Below are 23,011 nucleotides of genomic sequence, written 5' to 3'. Positions count from 1 at the left end.
ACCAGCAAGTCCACCACCGAATGGCTGAAGAAAAACAAAATGAAGACTTTGGAGTGGCCTAGCCAAAGTCCTGACCTGAATCCTATTGAGATGTTGTGGTATGACCTTAAAAAGGCCGTTCATGCTCGAAAACCCTCTAATGTAACTGAATTAGGACAATTCTGCAAAGATGAGTGGGCCAAAATTCCTCCAGGACGCTGTAAAAGCCTCATTGCACGTTATCGCAAACGCTTGGTTGCAGTTGTTGCTGCTAAGGGTGGCCCAACCAGTTATTAGGTTTAGGGGGCAATCACTTTTTCACACAGGGCCATGATGGTTTGGATTTTTTTTCACCTTTAATAATAAACACCTTCATTTACAAATTGCATTTTGTGTTTACTTGTGTTGTCCTTGACTATAGTTCTGGAAGAATGGTGAAATATTCCCGCAGACACACTCCTAAACCTTGTTGACAGCCTTCCCAGAAGAGTTGAAGCTGTTTATTGGATAGCAACATGGTCTAATGTCATATTTCTGGAGTTTCTCTGTCAATGTTACTATGTTTATGGGTAACAGTGTTTTGGTATTATCCAGAGTTTGAATTGGACCTGTCATAAATCCATTACATATCTGTTTCCTATTCCCAAAGATCACCCAGGCTGATCCTTGCAATTCCATGGTTTTAAAGGGGTTTCTACCTGGTTGATACCATCAAAGCTTGGTAGCATATCAAAATCGGGATCTGTTTGCTTGGCTCTGGAATGTCTATTGCTGACAATACATTGCAAGTAATTTTCAAAGAGAGCCATGGCTGCGAGGATGATTGATGATGGTGGGTGACAAAGATCAAAGGATCAACAGGCACCAGGGCCGGTGCTAGACTATTTTGCACCCTAGGTGAAACCAGCTACTTGCTCCCTCCCCCCCCCAAAAAAAAAATCTAAAATAAATTCAATAGTTTTAGCACCAGAACTCCTGGTGGAGTGATGAGCGAGGTGGACAGGAAGGGGGGTGCAGCCAGGTGGAGGGATGGAGTCAGGTTGAGGGTATGAGTCAGGTGGACAGGAGGGGGTGCAGCCAGGTGGAGGTATGAGCCAGGTGGACAGGAGGGGGTGCATTCAGGTGGAGAGATAAGCCAGGTGAACAGGAGGGGGGTGCAGCCAGGTGGAGGGATGAGCCAGGTGGACAGGAGGGGGGTGCAGCCAGGTGGAGGGATGAAGTCAGGTGGAGGGATGAGCCAGGTGGACAGGAGGGGGTGCAGCCAGGTGGATGAATGAGCCAAGTGGAGGGATGAGCTAGGTGGACAGGAGGGGGTGCAGCCAGTTGGAGGGATGAGCCATGTGGACAGGAGGGGGGTTGCAGCCAGGTGGAGGGATGGAGTTAGGTGGACAGGAGGGGGTGCAGCCAGGTGTAGGGATGAGCCAGGTGGACAGGAGGGGGTCCAGCCAGGTGGAGGGATAGAGTCAGGAGGAGGGATGAGCCAGGTGGAGAGTTGAGCCAGGTGGACAGGAAGGGGATGCAGTCAGGTGGAGGAATGAGCCAGGTGGACAGGAGGGGGTGCAGCCAAGTGGAGGGATGGAGTCAGGTGGAGGGATGAGCCAGGTGGACAGAAGGGGGTGCAGCCAGGTGGAGGGATGGAGTCAGGTGGAGGGATGAGCCAGGTGGACAGAAAGGGGGAGTGCAGCCAGGTGAAGGGATGAGCTAGGTGGACAGGAGGGGGGGGTGCAGCCAGGTGGAGGGATGAAGTCAGGTGGAGGGATGAGCTAGATGGACAGGAGGGGGTGCAGCCAGGTGCATGGATGAGCCAGGTGGAGGGATGCGCCAGGTGGAGGGATGAGCCAGGTGGACAGGAGGGGGTGCAGCCAGGTGGAGGGATGAGCCAGGTGGACAGGAGGAGGGGTGCAGCCAGGTGGAGGGATGAGCCAGGTGGAGGGATGAGCCAGGTGGAGGGATGAGCCAGGTGGACAGGAGGGGGGAGGCAGCCAGGTGGAGGGATGAGCCAGGTGGACAGGAGGGGGTGCACCCAGGTGGAGGGATGGAGTCAGGTGGAGGGATGAGCCAGTTGGACAGAAGGGGGTGCAGCCAGGTGGACAGGAGGGGGTGCAGCCAGGTGGAGGGATGAACCAGGTGGACAGGAGGGGGGTGCAGCCAGGTGGAGGGATGAGCCAGGTGGACAGGAGGTGGGTGCAGCCAGGTGGAGGGAGTCACACACACCTGTAATAAGGTCTGACTTGGGGCACTCTTCCCCAGCGCTTCCCCCACCACCTAACAAGTTCTTACCTTGGGGCACCTCTTTCCAGCTCACTCCAAATGCCAGGCAGCGGACATCGGTCGTCATCACCAGTCCCAGGATCCTGCATGGGGAACCTCCTCCAGCCCCTCCCCATTCAGATCAGCTGATCATTCGGTTCCACTCCCGGGCTCCGGCGGCCGCGGAGAGGTTGATTAAGCAAGGCTTGGGATCCTCCAGCTCCAGGACAAGTGGCCCGGCGGCCTCGGCCCAGTGAGTGTCCTATGGCCAGTCCGAGCCTGGGTAGATACATCCTGGCTGTCTCTCTCTGTGCACAATGCCGCCCACCCTGCTCCTCCAATGGCTGCACATCACCAAGGGAGGGAGGCGGGCTGGGCAGAGAGCTGTAACCCACAGATGCTGCTGGACATCGGCATGGTCGCCTTTGGCTCAGGGGAATGGGGAGGATCTGCCTGCATATTCTCCCCGCCCAGCGACTCTGCGGCCAGCCAGATGGAACCAACTCTGGTTACATTCTGCACCTCACCAGCCACCACCCGCCAAGTGGGAATCTGATCTTCCTGAGGGGACCCAGTGGCTGTGGTTGCGCCCCTAGGCGGCAGTGCGCCCTAGGCGGCTGCCTAGTTCACCCAGTGGGAGCGCCGGCCCTGACAGGCACCCAGAGGTGATACATGGACAATGCTGCCCCTAGAGGAAGACAGTTATGAACTGTTCCATAGGATCCTTGTCCAATACAGCATGACGGACAGTCTGTCGAGGAGTGCTGCCCTGTAGATACTGATTTATCGAAAGTCTAGATGGGATGGCACTAGGGTTGGGTTTGGATGGTGTATGATCGAGGTATAAAAGACTGAGCGAGGGAGAGAACTGGTCTTTTGGTCATGTGAGCCCAGCTAGAAGAAACAAGTCTCGTGGAGAGCCTTGTGATAAGTATCTTTGATATTCTGATATGTGTAGTGTTGATATATGTTTGTAATATCTATTTAGTACTTTCATGTTAGCATTTCCTATTTTCTTAGGAAATAAATAAGAATGTGTTTTATTAAGCCGTGTGCTTGGTTTCATAGCTAACCTTGTATTATTGTGTTATCAATAGTAACAAGTGCTCAGAGTTTTAATAGACTAGCTAACTAGGGGAATAGACAAGTTAATACATAGGTACAATAATATTTATTGTACCAATTACTTCACTGTTATAGCTGCAAAGGGTGGGCCAACTCAATATTAAACTCTACAGACTAAGACTGGGATACCATTAAAGTTCACATGTGTGTAAATGCAGGCATCCCAATACTTCTGACAATATAGTGTATCTACATGTGGTATTTTATGGTTGACTCGCGGCCTCCAAAACTCCTAATCGAGGCCTGTTGTGTGATGTCTGATCAAGAGTTGTGCAGGAATTAAGAATCCAGAATTATACCAATTTGTAAAATTTCAGGTCTTATATAATAAACTTCTCCTTCCCTCCTCTGTAGAACGTGGAGGTGTCGGTGTGGGTGACGGTCCTGGCGGTGATCTGGCTTCACACCACCTGTCTGGATCAGAGAGAGGAGTGGGAGTTGCTGGAGGGGAAGGCCGTCTCCTGGGTCAGGGCTAAAGCAGGTAAGTGCTGAGTGTAATCTGGAGTACTCTCACCGACCAATCAGAATCCGTTTACTAATATGACTCCCATACTGATTTTTTCAACAATTACATTACTTTGATCTCCCCATCTAGATAATTATCCTGTGGTTTTTTTTTTGTTACCAAATGGCTTTTGTTTCAGAAATTTCAGTGGGCGCAGTTTTGATGTAAATGATTCTTCATAACCCCTGAAGATACGGGTGATTTTTTAGTGGTGCAATCCTGCAAGCGCAAACATTTGAAATTAATCACAAAGCCCCCGTACACACGGTCGGACATTCCGACCACAAAATCCGTCTGATTTTTTTCAGATGGATTTTGTCCAAAACTTGTGTTGCATACACACGGCCGGACAAAATCCGATCGGAACATGATGACGTTCGTTCGTTACAACGGGACTACGTTCAGGCTAGTAGCCTATAGCTTTGGTCTTGTAATTTGATCTGAGCATGCGTGGCACTTTGTCCAATCGGAATTCTCTACAAACGATCGGACAAAGTCTGATTGGATTTTGTTGTCGAAAAATTTGAGATCCTGCTCTCAAATTTTTTCCGTCGGAAAAAGTCCGATAGAGCTCACACGGATTTTCCGACAATATAATTAGATCGGACCTTTTCCATCTCAATTTCTGACCGTGTGTACAGGGCATAAGAGTAGTGAGCAATTGCTACACATTTAAAACAAATGTCTTCGAATGGACAAGCAAACGTCCCAACTTCGTGACTTAAGAATTAGAGACGCCTTTCTTGGACGGAGAATGTGGCTTGCCACGGACAAAATGGGCATGGCTAAATTGCACTGAATACTGAGCGCAGCCTAAAGGAACAAATAGAGCAGGCATCACCAAATGGCGGAATGTGGTCTGGATGCGGACCAAGTAACACTCCCATCCAGACTGAAGCCACTCCATATACACGTCTGAGTGTCCTCTAATGCCACGTACACACAAACCGGACTTTCCAGCAGAAAAGGTCCGACGGTCTTCCCAACGGACTTTCGGCTGAGTTACGACGTACTTCGGAGCGAACAGACTTGCCCACACATGAACGGACTAAAGTCCGTTCGAAAGTCCATTCATTTTGAACGTGATGACGTAAGACGGGACCAGAAAAGGAACTTCAATAGCCAGTAGCCAATAGCTTCCCTTGCGTCATATTTGGTCCGTCGGACCAGCATACGGATGAACGGTTTTCCCGATAGGAATTGAGTCTGTCGGACAGATTTGAAACATGTTCTACCCTGTTTCCCCTAAAATAAGACCTAGTGTGATTGTCGGTGATAGCTGCAATAAAAGCCCTACCCCCCAAATAAGCCCCAGTTAAAGTCCTTGTAGGTCTTCTTTTCAGGGTAGGGCTTATTTTTGAGGAAACAGAGTAGGGCTTATTTGGGGGTAGGGCTTATATTGCAGCCAACACCGACAATCACGCTAGGTCTTATTTTAGGGGAAACAGGGTATTTCTGGGTCCGTCTGATTTTTATAACGAAAAATGATCACACACGATGGTATTGTCCGACGGGCTGATCCCGTCGGACCTAGTCTGCCGGAATGTCCGGTCATGTGTACGCGGCATAAGAGACACTTTTCTTGGGCTGAGATTGTGGCTTGCCACAGAGAAAATGGGCATAGAAATATTGAGCGTAGCTTCAAAAGGAACATGATTAAATAGAGCAGGCATCACCAAATGGCGGACCGCGGTCCGGATGCGGACCAAGTAACACTCCCATCCAGACCGCAACAACGCCATATACACCTCTGAGTGTCCTCTAAGCCTGGCCGCCCTTCCAGGCAACTCTCCTGCCGGCTCGCCGCTGTCATCCACGAGGAAGGGCAAAAGATTGCTGGAGTGGCAGGTCTGAATAGTGGGTGGGGCTTTTCAAATTAAGAAGCGGGTGATTGGTTGCTAAGCCAAGGGGGAGGTTCAAGCAACCATTCACCTGCCTTTACCATGAAATGTCCTGTCCATTATTCAGACCTTTCGTTGCTACATTATTTTGCCATTCCTCAAGGATGACAGCAGCAGCAGTGACCCGACGGGACAGCTGCCGGGAGGGCGGGACAGCTGCCGGGAGGGCGGGTGGGCCTATAGAGGACACTCAGCCAATCCCACTCACTATTGAGACATGCCGTGCCTCCAACCCAGTGTGTGAGCTAGGACCGTAACCGGGTGATTGCTGTGATGTGAAGGGGACTGTGGTATGTAGGGCGCACTATGAGGAATGGGACAGAAGTCTGCAATATGAAGGAAGGACTGCAGTGTGGAGGGGGGACTGTGATGGAATGGGGGCGGGGGGTCTGTGGTTTAAGTGGGAAGGGGGGTGGTAATGTGAAGGGTGCACTGATGTAAAGTGGGGGGTGGGGGGCTAGCCTTGTCTGATTTGGGGTGTATAATAATAGGGGGTGCTGTGAACTTAATTGTACTAAATTTTGTGCATATACAGATAAAATGCATGGTGCTTAGCTAAATAATAATTAATGATTAATTACTGATTCAGTGCTAAAATAACAGTGATTTTAAATATTTAATAAAAAAAAAGTCCATTAATGTATCTATTAAGTTCAACAGCCCCCCCTATTATTTTACACCCCACATGAGAAAACAATTGTTTTCTATGTGCCCTGTTCACACACTGCTTTTTTTTTTTTTGGCAACTCACCGGAGCTCATCTGAGGCTCTACAGTCTGTTTCTTTCTGTGCATCGCAACTGAGTCTGTGGTGCAAAAATATGAATGAACTGGAGTTTAAACATTTTAATAGAGTTGAAACAAAAAGAAAAATTGCACAGAGCAACACAATTAAAGCGAAGGGCCACCCTAAAATAAAAAATAGCATTAATATTAAAAAAAATATATATATTTTTTTTTTAACTTACCAGAAACCCCTGTTGCTAGGCATTCTTGCTAATCTACCTCTTCCTATTGCACGGCGCTTTCTCCTCTTCGGCGAGCGGCCCCGTTGCCTTCTGGGACACGTGTGTGTCCCAGGAAACAATAGCGACATTCACAAAGCACCGCGCCACTCGTGCATGCGCAGTAGGAAACGGGCAGTGAAGCCGCAAGGCTTGTTTCCCTTCGTTAAGATGGTGGCACCGGCACCCGATACGATGTACGGATCAGCCTCGGGGGGGGGGGGGGCGACATCACGGGCTCGCTGGACAGGTAAGTGTCCTTGTTAAAAGTCAGCAGCTACAGTGTTTGTAGCTGCTGACTTTAAAAAAAAAAAAAAAACACATCGCGGCTGGTACGCCCCTTTAAATTTGCATTGCACTGCCACTTTCTGGACCACACACTAACTGGTGCCCACACAGTAGAACCCTGCATTTTACCATGAGGACCAGGGTGATCAGGCCCTAAAGGGTGGGGGGTACTGTGATGGGTACAGGAGGCTGTGATGTGAAGGTTGTAAATCATAGCACAAACGGGAGACTTGGACCTCCGCTGGAAGAACGTTCTATTGACTGGACCTTTGTGAATTTGAATTCAGTACCCCTGAAATAGAATATAACCACTTCACCCCCAGAAGGATTTACCCCCTTCCTGACCAGAGCATTTTTTGCGACATGGCACTGCGTCGCTTTAGCTGACAATTGCGCGACGCTGTACTCTAACAAAATTGACTCCCCCCCGAAATAGAGCTTTCTTTTGATGATATTTGATCACCTCTGAGGTTTTTATTTATTGCGCTATAAACCAAAAAAGAGCGACAATTTTTTTTAAAAAAGCTATATTTTTTACGTTTTGCTATAATAAATATCTATATATATATATATATATATATATATATATATATATATAAAAAAAACATCCACATTTTAGGCCGATTTGTATTATTCTACATGATTGTAAAAAAAAAAAAAAAAAATGTATATTGGATTGGTTTGCGCAAAAGTCTAGCGTCTACAAAATAGGGGATAGATTTGTCATTTTTATTATTAATTTATTGTTCTACTAGTAATGGCGGTGATCAGCGAATTTTATAGTGACTGTGACATTGTGGCGGACAGATCGGACACTTTTTGACACTATTTTGGGACCAGTCAGGACTGTTTTTAAGGCAGGGCAAAAGGAGGGGGCTGCCCTGGGCCCCATCATTGCTGTGAGGCCCAAAGCAGCTACCTCATACTTGCCAACTATCCCAGTTTAAATTCCCTTATCCCTTGAAGTTTTAGTCCTGTGCTGTGTCCTGATATCTCAGTGTGAACTTCTGCTTCTGCTACCCAGCTCTGCCCTATTGCCATGTACAGATGACTCACCTGCAGAGCCTGTGTTTACATATAAATAACCTGCATTGATATGTAAATACTGGCGACATTAATATGTAAATTGTCGTGGACCACGGCATTGATATATAAATAGAGGCGGCATTCATATGTATATCATGTCCCCCTGAGGTCACATCCACCATTACTTCTGCTGAATGCTGCCAGCTGAGGAGGTAAAGGCGCATGCTTGAAAGTCCTGCCTACAACTGTGGTCATTAAGCCTAACATCAGTCTGTTCTGCAAAAGTAAGCAAATTGGAGGTGGAACCCTTCTTCAAAAGAACATGGTGCCACAGCACCCTGAATTTTGGTGCCATTGAATACGCAGGCAGGCAGTGAGGAGATGATGTGCTGTAACCTTTAGCAACCAATCAATGAGCAGTAATGCTGTGCACTAACCTCTTGCAACCAATCAGTGAGCAGTAATAATGTGCAGTAACCTCCTACAACCAATTAGTGAGTGGTATAGATGTTCAGTAACCTCTAGCACTCAATCAGTGAGCAGTATTGATGTACAGTAATCTCTAGCAACCAATCCACAAGCAGAAGTCATGTGCTGTAACCTCGAAAATAACAGTGAGCCATAATGTGTGCTGTAACCTCTAGCAGCCAGTCAGTGAGCGGTAATGATACACTGTAACCTCTGGCAAAAAATCACAATCACTGCCTGATCTGATTCAGTAAACTGATTTTGAGTCTTGCTGCTATTTATTGTATGTGTCAAAGCAAGTGGAGAGCAAAATTGCATGGAAGAGGGGGCCCAAGAAAATGTTTGCCCCAGGGTCCAGTCAATATTAAAGATGGCCCTGGGACCAGTGGCAATTATGCAGCGATCAGAGCTAAAAATAGTCACTGATTACTGTATAAATGTCACTGGCAGGGAAGGGGTTAAACACTGGGGGGCGATCAAGGGGTTAAATGTGTTCCGTGGATGTATTCTAACTGTAGAACGTAAATCAGTGTGCAGCAGTCGGTATGTGTTTAATCTATGAGGCAGAAGAGGTTTAATGTTGATAAATGTAAAGTTATGCGCTTGAGGGCTAAGAATATGCATGCATCATACATACTAGGGGGATTACTGTTCTAACATTTTGGAAACAGGTCATTTTTCTCCTTCATGAGGGGGCACTGATGGGCACTGACAGGATGCAACAATGGGCAATGATAGGCTTCATTGATGGTCACTGATAGGCTGCACTGATGAGTAGGCACTGATGGGCACTGATAGGCTGCACTGTTGGGCACTGATGAGTAGGCACTGGTGGGCTCTAAAGAGGCTGCACTAATAGGCAGCAGTGATGACATTGATGAGGTGGCACTGTCAGGGAACGATAGGTGACATTGATGGGCACTAATAGGCAGCACTGATGGGCACTAATAGGCTACACTGATAGGCACTGATGAGTAGGCACTGGTAGGCCCTGATGAGGCTGCACTGATAGGCAGCACTAATGGGCAGTAATAGGCGGCGCTAATGGGCACTTATAGGCTGCATTGATAGGCACTAACAAGGCTGTACTTACGGCAGCACTGATAAGTGACACTGATGGACACTAATTGGCAGCACTGGTGGGTACTGATGGGACTGCACTGATATTCGGGACAATAAGTGTACATGTCCCTTTTAGAGAAGTCTGCTATTTGCTCTCTTCTCCTCTCCTCACCCTGTCAGCAGGAGGAAAGGAGTGCCGATAACGGCTTCTATTTACATTTATGATCAGCTGTGATTGAACACAGCTGATCATGTGGTAAAGAGCTACTGGTTGGCTTTTTACCTCAATCTGTGATCAGCAGTGACTTGTGAACACTGATCATAGAGCGCGCGTGGCAGGAGTGATCACAGGAAGACCGTTATTCTGCTATAGTGCGGTCGGCAGGGGTGTACCTAGAGCATTTGGTACCCGGGGTGGATCCTATATCTGGCACCCCCCTCACTGAACATGCCTGTACACACTCAGACCCCTCATACCTGTACGCACTGTGACAGTACAGTTCCCTGTCCTAGTAATTGTCGTCCAGGGTTCTCAAATAGGCAGGTTGAGGGGCTCCAGGGGTATTTAATGTGGAGGAATCTGTTTTATCAGTTTCCTCCAAAGTTTTTAAAATCCACTTGGGGACCTGGAGCCCGGAGATTCCATAACGTTATGGGTGGGATGGAATCTCCAATCCTGGGACCGGGTTTTGGGAACAGAGAGGAGTCTGGCTGGTTGATTGAGCTGGTGGGTCCTGGGCTTATAGCAAAGTCAGGATAAAGCCCCATACACACTATCAGATTTTCTGCTGAGTTTTTCCTTCAGATTTACCAAAACCATGTAGTAGAAGGGCCTGCCTGATTGCATACAAATTGAAACTCCTAAGGTGTGACCTCATATTATATGGTTTTGGTAAAGCTGAAGGAAAAACTCAGCAGAAAAACTGATAGTGTGTATGGGGCATTAGGGTTCTGGGCTCCACCCAGAGAGACACAGGAGGTCTCCAGGGGTCCAGAGACCCAAGTCTGCGGATCAGAGCAGTGAGGGGCTGCTTTCTAGACAGAAGTTGTGTGCATCTAAGGAGACAGATGAGAGCCTGAAGTGGAAGGACTGAGCAGCAAGGAAGCTGTAAAGAGGTACAGTAGTTGTACGGGAACCTTGTTATATGGTCAAGAGGCTGAAGTGTAAAGCCTAAGTGGCAGTACTGCTGAAGAGAGCCAGGTGGCTTGGCATTTTTCATTTATTGATTTTTGGGAGAAGAACCCCTGTGTGGGCAATCAAGTGCATGTATGAACTTTATTTTGTTCCTCTTAAAGTGGTTGTAAACCCTTACAATCAACTTTGACCTACAGGTAAGCCTAGATTAAGGCTTACCTGTGGGTCCAAGAAATATCTCCTAAACCTACACGGTTTAGGAGATATTTGCCGAAAGACAGATGCGCCGCAGACAGCGGCACACAGGCGCACTGAGCGCCACGGTCAACGGCTATATGCCGCGAGTGGTGGCTCCCGTGCGCATGCGCGGGAGTGACGTAACCGCGGCTTAGCCGAATGACAGCGGCCCAGCAGGAGACCCACGAGAAGATGGATGCGCCGGACTACAGGGGACAGCGGTGACTTCACTGGCTCCTGTGTCAGATAAGTGACACATAATGGGCTACTATGCGATGCATAGTAGTCCATTATGCTTTACCTTTGCAGGGAATCAAAGAGGAAGTAAACCCATCATAGTGGGCTACCATGCCCTTAAACTAAAGTTCCTGTTCGCTGTGAACTTACTGAAAAGGCATCTACCACTCAGTTAAACATCCCCCAATGTCACAGCACCCAGCCCACCCACATGTACGCACTCAGCCTCCTAATACCTGTACGCACTCAGCCCCCCCCCCATATTACCTGTACGCACTCGCCCCCCCCCCATATTACCTGTACGCACTCGGCCCCCCCCATATTACCTGTACGCACTCGCCCCCCCCCCCCCCATATTACCTGTACGCACTCGGCCCCCCCCATATTACCTGTACGCACTCAGCCCCCCCCCCATATTACCTGTACGCACTCGCCCCCCCCCCATATTACCTGTACGCACTCGGCCCCCCCCCATATTACCTGTATGCACTCGGCCCCCCCCATATTACCTGTATGCACTCGGCCCCCCCATATTACCTGTACGCACTCGGCCCCCCCCATATTACCTGTACGCACTCGGCCCCCCCATATTACCTGTATGCACTCGGCCCCCCCCCATATTACCTGTACGCACTCGGCCCCCCCATATTACCTGTATGCACTCGGCCCCCCCCCCATATTACCTGTACGCACTCGCCCCCCCCCATATTACCTTACGCACTCGCCCCCCCCATATTACCTGTACGCACTCGGCCCCCCCCCATATTACCTGTACGCACTCGGCCCCCCCCCCCATATTACCTGTACGCACTCGCCCCCCCCCCCCATATTACCTGTACGCACTCGGCCCCCCCCCCCATATTACCTGTACGCACTCGGCCCCCCCCCCCCCTTATTACCTGTACGCACTCGGCTCCCCCCCATATTACCTGTACGCACTCGGCCCCCCCCATATTACCTGTACGCACTCGGCCCCCCCATATTACCTGTACGCACTCGGCCCCCCCGTTACCTGTACGCACTCGGCTCCCCCCCATATTACCTGTACGCACTCGGCCCCCCCCATATTACCTGTACGCACTCGGCCCCCCCCCCATATTACCTGTACGCACTCGGCCCCCCCCCTTATTACCTGTACGCACTCGGCCCCCCCTTATTACCTGTACTCACTCGGCTCCCCCCCATATTACCTGTACGCACTCGGCCCCCCCCCCCCCCATAATACCTGTACGCACTCGGCCCCCCCCCCCCCATATTACCTGTACTCACTCGGCCCCCCCGTTACCTGTATGCACTCGGAGGGGCCCCCTCGTTACCTGTACGCACTCGGCTACCCTCATTACTTGTACACACTCACACAGCTCTGCCCCCCCCCCCCCCCCACCCACCCTCCCTGTACACAAGCAGCCTTGTCCCTTGTACTCGCAGCCCCCACTTGTAAGGTGGTCTTCCTTGTCCCAGGTCTCGATTTCACATGTCTCTGTGTAAATATATCTTTGGCGGCACAGACGAGGGGCGTACATACATGAAACAACCAGAAGAGGCAGTATAGAGCTGGATATGAGCTCAGTGACACTGAACAACAGACACAGCACAGTGCACACTCGCACTAACACAAAGAGCCAGCACAGCTACAGAACCCCTACTGCACCCGCCACTGCCTTGTCCCGGCTCTGAAAGCCGGTCTGACACCCCCCCAATGTGTGGAACCCAGGGCAGACCTCCCCCCCCCCACATAGGTACGCCACTGGCCGTTGGCAAGTGGTTAATAGCATGCAATGCAAAGCTGCGGTTTCCAAAGCGAGCAAAATCCTTTCTTGAGATCAATTTCTAAAATGATACAGTATCTCACAAAAGTGAGTACACCCCTCACATTTTTGTAGATATTTTATTCTATCTTTTCATGTGACAACACTGAAGAAATGAGACTTTGTTACAATGTAAAGTAGTGAGTGTACAGCTTGTATAACAGTGTAAATTTGATGTCCCCTCAAAATAACTCAACACACAGCCATTAATGTCTAAACCACTGGCAACAAAAGTGAGTACACCCCTAAGTGAAAATGTCCAAATTGGGCCTAAAGTGTCAATATTTTCTGTGGCTACCATTATTTTCCAGCACTGCCTTAACCCTCTTGGGCATGGATTTCACCAGAGCTTCACAGGTTGGCACTGGAGTCCTCTTCCCCTCCTCCATGATGACATCACGGAGCTGGTGGATGTTGGAGACCTTGCACTCCTCCACCTTCCGTTTGAGGATGCCCCACAGATGCTCAATAGGGTTTAGGTCTGGAGACATGCTTGGCCAGTCCTTCACCTTTACCCTCAGTTTCTTCAGCAAGGCAGTGGTCATCTTGGAGGTGTGTTTGGGGTTGTTATGTTGGATTACAGCCCTGCAGCCCAGTTTTCGAAGGGAGGGGATCATGCTCTGCTTCAGTAAGTCACAGTACATATTGGCATTCATGGTTCCCTCAATGAACTGTAGCTCCTCACTGTCCTGTCAGCACTCATGATGTCACTGTACTACTACAGTAAGCCCCCAGGCGCGCAGGTGACATGGGATCCCCCAGGGCGTGGAGTCTAATGGTCAGCCGGTATTCTGCCAGGGACCCCCTCATGAGGGTTTGGGCTTAGCTGCATGCTGACCCCAGGTTCACCCTACTCGCTAGGGGAGTACCTGAAGATACTGTCAGACAAGGATGGATGAAGCAAAGGAGAGCCGGATAGTGAGCCAAGGTCAGGCAGTAGACAAAGTAATCAGCCAAGTGGGTACACAAGAGATCAGCTCACAAGCGGTTAGGTTAAAGCAGGTTACACAAAGGGAGCTCAGAAACAAATGTTGCTCAAGCAACCAGCAGCTGATCTGAGAGGAATTTAAATAGAGAAACACATGGGGGGCTGGACAGGAAGTAGCAGGAAGGAATGATATATTAAGCAACAGGTGAAGCCGGCAGCACCCATAGCTGCAGAGTGCAGCAGAGCTTAACACAAGCTAGTGAAACAACAGGTGCCAGCCGACCCACAGCAGTAAAGGCAAGACACAGATCAGCTCCGCAGCTGATCTGTGACACACACAGCCTCAGACCATGACACTCCGACCACCATGCTTGTAGGCAAGACACACTTGTCTCTGTACTCCTCACCTGGTTGCCGCCACACACGCTTTACACCATCTGACACCAAATACATTTATCTTGGTCTCATCAGACCACAGGACATGGTTCCAGTAATCCATGTCCTTAGTCTGCTTGTCTTCAGCAAACTGTTTGCAGGCTTTCTTGTGCATCATCTTTAGAAGAGGCTTCCTTCTGGGATGACCAATTTGATGCAGTGTGCAGTGTATGCACTGACAGGCTGACCTTTCATCCTTTCAACCTCTGCAGCAATGCTGGCAGCACTCATACGTCTATTTCCCAAAGACAACCTCTGGATATGACTCTGAGCACGTGACCTCAACTTTTTTGGTGGACCATGGCGAGGTCTGTTCTGAGTGGAACCTGTCCAGTTAAACTGCTGTATGGTCTTGGCCAACGTGCCGCAGCTCAGTTTCAGGGTCTTGGCAATTTTTTTTATAGCCTAGGCCAGGGCTTGACACATTTTCTTGGAATCTAGGAGCCAGATAAAAAAGTAAAAAAGTTAGGAGCCAGGTTTTTTTTTTTTTTTTTTTTATTATTTTTTTTTTTTTACACGACCAACAAAAAAAAGCTTTATTTTCAATATAAAAAAATTAACCAATCTTAAATTTACACCGACAACTAGAACGAATGTGACTGCTGTTGTTTCCTGCCTTGCAGGGACACAAGGCTGCCATATCCACCCTAAGGGTCCGATCAGGTCCACCTGAAAAACTGACAGGCGAACCTGATCAGGCAGCCCGTGTGAAAGGGGCTTTTTGACCCCGTATCTCATATTTAAGAGGACCTGTCATGCTTTTTTTTTCTATAACTTTTTACATTCCTTGTAATAGGAATAAAAGTGACGTAATTTTTTATTTTTTTTTCAAAAGAACAGTGAAAAAAAATAAAAATTAAACATAAGAAAAAAAAATAATCTTAAATGTGCACCGCCCCGCTGAGCTCGTGTGCAGAAGCGACCGCATGCGTGAGTTGCGCCCGCATATGAAAACGGAGTTCAAACCACACATGTGAGGTATCGCTGCGATTGGTAGAGCGAGAGCAATAATTCTAGCCCTAGACCTCCTCTGTAACTGAAAACATACAACCTGTAGATTTTTTTTAAACGTTTTTTGTCACATTTATCATATGACATTGCATTGTATTCACTGTTTGGTTTATATGCATAGTTTCCCGGTGGGGATACTAATCTCATATGGGAGGTGTATACACTAGGGTAAATTTTTAGGAAAGCGCGGTTCTTTTTGGGTCATGTTTACACGTATATAACAGAACTGCAGCACTAACGGGATTTGTATTTTCTAATTTATATTTTTTAGCGCGATTTTTCTTTTCTTTTTTTATTACTTTTTTTAAACGTTGCCTATGGAGATTTTAAAGGGTACAAGTTTGTCGCCATTCCACGAGCGGACGCAATTTTGAAGTGTGACATGTTGGGTATCAATTTACTCGGCATAACATTATCTTTCATAATATAACAAAAATGGATTAACTGTTGTCTTGTTTTATTTTTATTTTTTTTAAGTCCACTGCACAAATACGGTGGGACAGAAAGTATTGCAACAAATGCCATTTTATTCATTATACATTTATGTTATTATTTAAAGGGAAGGAGTTGAGAAGGCAGTGAAAACAGGCAGGGAAAGCTCCATTAGCATTGCTGTATGTCATACCAACGGCCACCACAAGAGGGCGCCACATTCCAGAAGGAACCCTAGGACTGCAGAAGGCCACAAAGCCACGGCCTCAATTACCGGCCAGCGTGGCCCAACGTGATCACGCCAGATGGGGGGGGGGCCTCCACACGGAGACAGGATACCCCAGCTGTGCCGCGCCAGGTCGCTAATTCTAGTCGCAAATGCGACCTGGTGCCTGGGGTTTGTCGAGCCCTGGCCTAGGCCATCTTTATGTAGAGCAACAATTCTTTTTTTTGAGATCCTTAGAGAGTTCTTTGCCATGAGGTGCCCTGTTGAACTTCCAGTGACCAGTATGAGAGAGTGAGAGCGATAACACCAAATTTAACACACCTGCTCCCCATTGACACCTGAGACCTTGTAACACTAATGAATCACATGACACCGGGGAGGGAAAATGGCTAATTGGCCCCAATTTGGACATTTTCACTTAGGGGGTGTTAAAACATTAAAGCGGTTTAAACATTAAAGGCTGTGTGTTGCGTAGGGATGGGTGAACGGTTTGGCCCGAGCATAAGTTCGGATGTTTGGCAAACACCGGAACACCGTTAAAGTCTATGGGACAGTAACATGAAAAATCAAAAGTGCTAATTTTAAAGGCTTATATGCAAGTTACTGTCATAAAAATTGTTTGGGGACCCGGGTCCTGCCCCAGAGGACATGAATCAATGCAAAACGATTTAAAAAAATGGCTGTTTTTTTGGGAGCACTGATTTTAATTTTTTTTAATGCTTAAAGTAAAACAAACATTGTTTATTGTGGTCGTCTCCACCGCTTAGCGGAGCCATCGGTAGCGGCAGAGATGATTGCCTCCGCTCCCCTCACTGCATTTCTCTTTTTTTTTTTTTTTTTCTTTTTATTGCATTTTAGTGTAAATATGAGATCTAATGTCTTTTTGACTCCACAAATCTCATATTTAAGAGGACCTTTCATGCATTTTTTCTATTACAAGGGATGTTTACATTCCTTGTAATAGAAATAAAAGTGACATTTTTTTTTTTGGGCACTTAAAGCGGGAGTTCGCCAGGACTCCGCTTTTTTTTTTTTTTTTTTTTTAAAGCCAGCAGCTACAAATACTGCAGCTGCTGACTTTTAAAATGGTGACACTTACCTGTCCAGCGCGCCCGCGATGTCGGCACCCGAAGCCGATCTCTAGATCGTCTCTCGGGTGCTGCCGCCGCCATCTTGGGTATGGGAATCAGGAAATGGAGCCTTTCGGCTTCATTTCCCGGTTCCCTACTGCGCATGCGCGAGTCACGCTGTGCAATAAGGACGGTCCCCGCTGCCTCTGGGAGCTGTGTGTTTCCCAGCAGGCAGCGGGGCACTTGCGGAAAGGGGCGGGCACTTGCGGAAAGGGGCGTAATGTACGCCCCTTTCCGCAGAGAGCTATCCCGGAAGTGGGTGCAGATACCTGTACTGTACAGGTACCTGCACCCCCCTCCCCCCTGAAAGGTGCCAATTGTGGCGCCGGAGGGGGGGAGGGTTCCGATGAGCGGAAGGTCCACTTTAGGGTGGACCTCCGCTTTAAACCCCCTTTCTGCCCAGACCAATTTTTAGCTTTCAGCACTTTCACGCTTTAAATGACAATTGCGCGGTCATGTAACACTGTACTGAAAATTTTTATAATTTTTTTTTCCACACAAATGGAGTTTTCATTTGGTGGTATTTAATCACAGCTGGGGTTTTATTTTTTTTCTAAACAAACAAAAAAACAGACAGAAATAAAAAAAAAAAAAGTTTCATAGTTTTGTTATAGAATTTTGCAAACGGGTAATTTTTCTCCTTCATTGATATTCGCTGATGGGGCTTCACTGATGGGGCTTCACTGATGGGGCTTCACTGATGGGCACCACTGGTGATGGGGCACTGATGGGCACCACTGGTGATGGGGCACTGATGGGCACCACTGGTGATGGGGCACTGATGGGCACCACTGGTGATGGGGCACTGATGGGCAGCACTGGTAGGTGGTACTGGTGGGCACTGGTAGGTTGCACTGATGGGCACTGGTAGGGGGTTATTGATAGGCAGCACTGGTGATGAGGCACTGATTGGTGACATTTATAGGTAGCACTGTGGGCACTGATGGGTGGTACTGTGGGCACTGGTAGGTGGCGCTGGTGGGTACAGAAGCCTCTGCAGAGGCTCTCCACGATAGGGACTGATGTCACACTCAGTCGCCGTGATCAGCTTTTTTTTTTTTTTCTCCTCACCAGCGAGGAGAAAAAATAGCCGACTACCGGCTCTGTTTACGTCACATGGTAAGTTGTCATTGGCTGAGAGCTGATCACATGGTAAGGGGTTGGAATCGACCCCTTACTCCGATCTGTGATCAGCCAAGTCTCATAGACTCGCTAACCACAGAGCGCGCCACATGCACCCTGCAGGTCTATGGACACCCTCCCGGCAAATTAGGTCCAATCTGAAGCCTTCTTTCACGTATAGCACGGATGGGAAGTGGTTAAAGAACAGTGTAAAAATAATATCTAAAAAGTAAAATTAATAAAGACCGCTGCGTTAGGGTTGCCACCTGTCCAGGATTCACCCGGACAGTTCGGGTTTGGAATCATGTGTCCGAGTTTCAGACTGCCTGAAACCCGGACACATTATTTAGACTGGACTATGGCTTCCCAGCAGGGTCGCTGGCTGCAGTTGTCTAAGCTGAGAGTGTCTATTACACTCTCTTTCATGCTGCCCAAAGCCAGAACTAACAATCCCCCCACATACATACCCTGTTTCCCCTAAAATAAGACCTAGTGTGATTTTTGGTGATAGCTGCAATAAAAGCCCTACGCCCCAAATAAGCCCTAGTTAAAGTCCTTGTAGGTCTTCTTTTCAGGGTAGGGCTTATTTTTGAGGAAACAGAGTAGGGCTTATTTGGGTGGTAGGGCTTATATTGCAGCCAACACCGACAATCACGCTAGGTCTTATTTTAGGGGAAACAGGGTATGAGAGAGGGCTTGATCTGCACCTTTTCCTCCCGGCCCTACCCCTCTGGGTCTGCCCACACTCCTTAGAAAAGGAAAGTGTGGGCTGGAAATTTGAAGTTCAGCAGCCTCAGATACACCTGGATGAGAGGTGCTGACTGCCAAGGGGTGAGTGAGCTCACCATCCATCCCCGTCTGTGACTAAAGTCTCCCTCCTTCTATCTCCTGTCTCTGAGTGGGTACACTAAGGTAAATCGGTGTTCTTAGAGCACCCCTTATATCAGAGCTCCCCTTTACACCTGAGGCCACAGTGTTCCCCCTTCAATCAGAGTCTGCTCCATACATCAGAGTTCTCAGTGTCCCCCCTTAAATCAGGGTTCCCAGAGGATCCCTTATGTCAGAGTCCCCAGAGTTCTCCCTTACATCAGAGTCTGCAGAGTCCCCCCTTACAGTGAAAGGAAACTCAGATTCAGATATAAAAGGGGGAACTCTGTGGACTCTGATGTAACTTCATATGATTAGAAATGTTATTTAATAGCGAAATATATGTATAGTTTATTCTACAAAAAAAAAAAAGAATGCCCATAAAGTGTTCGGGTTTGGCTTGAAGAAAAGGTGGCAACCCTACGCTGCGTAAATAAATACGGTGTGACATAAAGTATTGCAACGACCGCCATTTTATTCTCTAGGGTGTCTGGAAAAAATATATAAGGTTTGGGGGGGTTCTAAGTCATTTTCTAGCAAAAAACATGTAAACACCAAGTCTGAAAAATAGGCCCGGTCCTAAACCCGACTAAATATGTAGCTATACTGTATGTAATCCTTTGTATGATACGGTGCGTGTATCCACAACATACTCCATGATTAACATGCTGTGAATGAGTCTCACTTACATAAACCTTTGATCCATATAAAAAAATCCTTCCACCTGCTACACACAGATCCTGAGTGATGGAGTACAGTGCATGTCCCACCACATGTCTCCATACCGATCCTCCTCCTCCTCCTCCTCCTCCTCCTCCTCTACAATGACACGTTAGATTACAATGATGAAATACAATTACTAAACTGCTGATTACTTGATTTCTCCAGTCATTTCCCCTTCCCTGCACCCACTGTGCAGAACACCTACATCCGGCAGTGGGGTGTTGTAAGAAAATCCTCCGGTCTGTGGGTAACCCATTTAAATGAATCCGAAATAACGAAAAAAAATATTTTACTCCGTAATTCAAATTAAATAAAAATTTTGCACGTGACCTTAAAAAAAAAATGTAAAAAGTGCCCAGCTAGTGCTGGAAAAGCGCAGCTAAAGTACCGCAAAAACGACCGGCGCTTTAGCGCTGTTTTAGTGGTGCTTCAGTGTGAAAGGGGGTCTTACGAGGAGGTCTTGGGTTAAAATTATTGCTCTCCCTCTGGTGTGCGCGCAACATGTGTATAGCAATCAACATTTTCCCGCATATAAGATTACATTCATACGTGGGGGTGCCGCACATTTTTTTTTTTCGGGGGGGGGGGCTGCAATATAAAGGGGGAGGGGGCTATATTGTAAATGGGAGCTGTACTGTAAAGGGGGGGCACTGTGATGTAAAGGGGGCTTTGATATAAAGGGGGGCACTGCGATGTAAAGAGAAGCACTGCGATGTAAAGAGGGCTTTGATATAAAGGGGGGGGGGGGGGTGTGATGTAAAGGGGAGCACTTTGATGTAAAAGGAGGACTGCAATGCAAAATGGGCTTTGATATAAAGGGGAGCACTGTCGAGTAAAGGAGGGGTGAGGATGTGAAGGGGGGGGGGACGGTGATGTGAACGGGGGACGAGGACAGTGATGTATAAGGGGGTTGTGATGGGAAGGGGGGAGGAGGATGGTGATGGGGGGCGCTGTGATGTAAAGTGGAGGGGCTCTGACATAAAGGGCGGTTGTGATGTAAATGGGGGATGTTGATGTGAAGCAGAGGACTGATGACACTAATATCAAGGGGGGGCGGTGATGTGAAGGGGGGGACGAGGATGGTGATGTAAAGGGGGGTGAGGACGGTGATGTGAAGGGGGGGCGGTGACGTGAAGGGGGGGAGACGAGGATGGTGATGTGAAGGGGGACAGTGATGTAAAGGGGGGGACGAGGATGGTGATGTGAAGGGGGGACGAGGGCGGTGATGTGAAGGGGGGGGGTGGAGGACGGTGATGTGAAGGGGGGGCGGTGATGTGAAGGGGGGGGGTGGAGGACGGTGATGTGAAGGGGGGGCGGTGATGTGAAGGGGGGGGGGGGTGGAGGACGGTGATGTGAAAGGGGGGCGGTGATGTGAAGGGGGGGGGTGGAGGACGGTGATGTGAAGGATCTGAGTCACAGAACAAATATGAGATTCGGACCTCGGCTGGAAGAATATTTTACTGATTGGACCTCCCTGAATTTGAATTCATGACCCCTACACTAGAGGATGCTCATGAGTACCTAAAAGGGGAGACCGCTGTAAATCATCCTCCCATCCCCCTATCTAAGCTGTCCGAATGTTTGTTTGATGATTGAAGGACAAGTGGGTAATAATAAAATGCTGTATTACATTGTGTCTTTATATCTGCCCGGAGTTCAGCTCGGTGATTATGAAAAGATGAATTCCAGATCGGTCATTTATCCCCCATTATTCTGGGTCCGGAATAAATAAAAGTGACATTTGATGTGTCCTCAGGTTCCTCTCTGGGGGAGTTTGTCAGAGTCGGGAACAAACTGCTGAAATCCTCCATGGACCCCAAAGTGTTCGGCCTGTAAGAGGAGCCGTCTGGGGGGACCAAGATGGCGGAAGGATTCTCCTCATGGATTCCGGAATCTTCCTGGAATGTCGCTGCATCTCCTTTGTTTACTTAACCAGTTTTGTGCCTTTGTACTCCGCTCCTGTATCTGTGAGCGATACCAAAGTTAGATGTGCCGAGTTTCCTATTTAGGGAATAATAACGGTTTGCACTATTTACATGTCCTTGTTCTCTACTATTCTGCATTCTCTGCAATGTTCAGAGAACTACTTTGCTGCAGTTTTTGTTTAAAGGAATAAACCACTTTATATGTTTCCATTGTCTGTATTTCTAATAAAGTCACAGCGGGGCTCTTCGTTACACTTTGACTCGCACACAATTTTCAATGTTGTGGCCTTTTAGAAGCATAATGTAAAGCCGTATTAAACCCAAAAGCACACATTTTATTATATCGCAGCTTACCAATTTTTTTTAGATATGATGGCTGCATTCGTTTTCTTTTTTAGACTTTCTTTCTTGTATTTTCACCTGGATATCCGGCCAGAAAGTCTTGTAAGTTTTACAAAAGAACAAGCTCTCTTGCAAATGCATCAGTTAGAGGGATGAGACAAACCATTTACCACTGACAGGGGTGCTTACAATGATCAGCTTTTATGTAAAACCTTTATTCCAAATGAAAAAAACTGTTTGCTCTGACTGCTTATAAAGTTTTTGCCTGGAGTCTGGTTTAATTTTGTTTATTTAACCGCTTCCTGACCGCTCCCCACGCAGGGCGGCCGCTGTGTGCAGAATCACATACATGTACGTGAGCCTGCAGTTCCGGGTCTGGGGCGTACCGCCAGTGATCCGCTTCCCCTGTGACTGGACACAGCGTGAACCAATCAGTGGGAGCCTGCCGATTGATCGGGTGAGAAGCAGAACGGCGGTCTGCCTATGTAAACAAGGCAGACTGCCATTCTGTCAGTAGAGAAGGTAGCGATCCTGTGTTTCTACAAAGCAGGAACAAGGATCTCTTCCTTCCCCTAGTACAAGCACCTCCCTCACAGTAACCAAGCACAGGTTAGGCACACATTTAAACCTTTGATCGCCCCTGATGATAACCCCTTCCCCACCAGTGATATTAGTACAGTGACAGTGCATATTTTTAGCACTGCTCACTGTATTATTCCCACTGGACCCCAAAAAAGTGTCACTTAGTGTCCGATTTGTCCATCGCAATACAGTGCAATCTTGGTTTACGAGTAACACGGTTAACAAGCATTTTGAAAGACGAGCAATTTATTTATTTATTTTATT

The 23,011-nt window shown here is 48.0% G+C and overlaps 1 long non-coding RNA gene across 1 annotated transcript; it reads left to right on the top strand.

The window, feature by feature from the left end:
* The first annotated feature begins 3,706 nt into the window (after positions 1 to 3,706).
* On the top strand, positions 3,707 to 22,075 carry LOC143975643 (uncharacterized). Its single transcript, XR_013272404.1, has 2 exons — positions 3,707 to 3,835; positions 21,655 to 22,075. It is a non-coding gene; the product is annotated as an uncharacterized LOC143975643 (long non-coding RNA).
* Positions 22,076 to 23,011: the final 936 nt, after the last annotated feature.

This window comes from Lithobates pipiens, unplaced genomic scaffold (assembly GCF_037356315.1).
Source record: "Lithobates pipiens isolate NorthernLeopardFrog02 unplaced genomic scaffold, aLitPip1_a1.2 Scaffold_13, whole genome shotgun sequence".
Classification (NCBI taxonomy): domain Eukaryota; kingdom Metazoa; phylum Chordata; class Amphibia; order Anura; family Ranidae; genus Lithobates; species Lithobates pipiens.
Note: the sequence above shows the minus strand (reverse complement) of the source record. Positions and strands in the feature narration are given on the sequence as shown.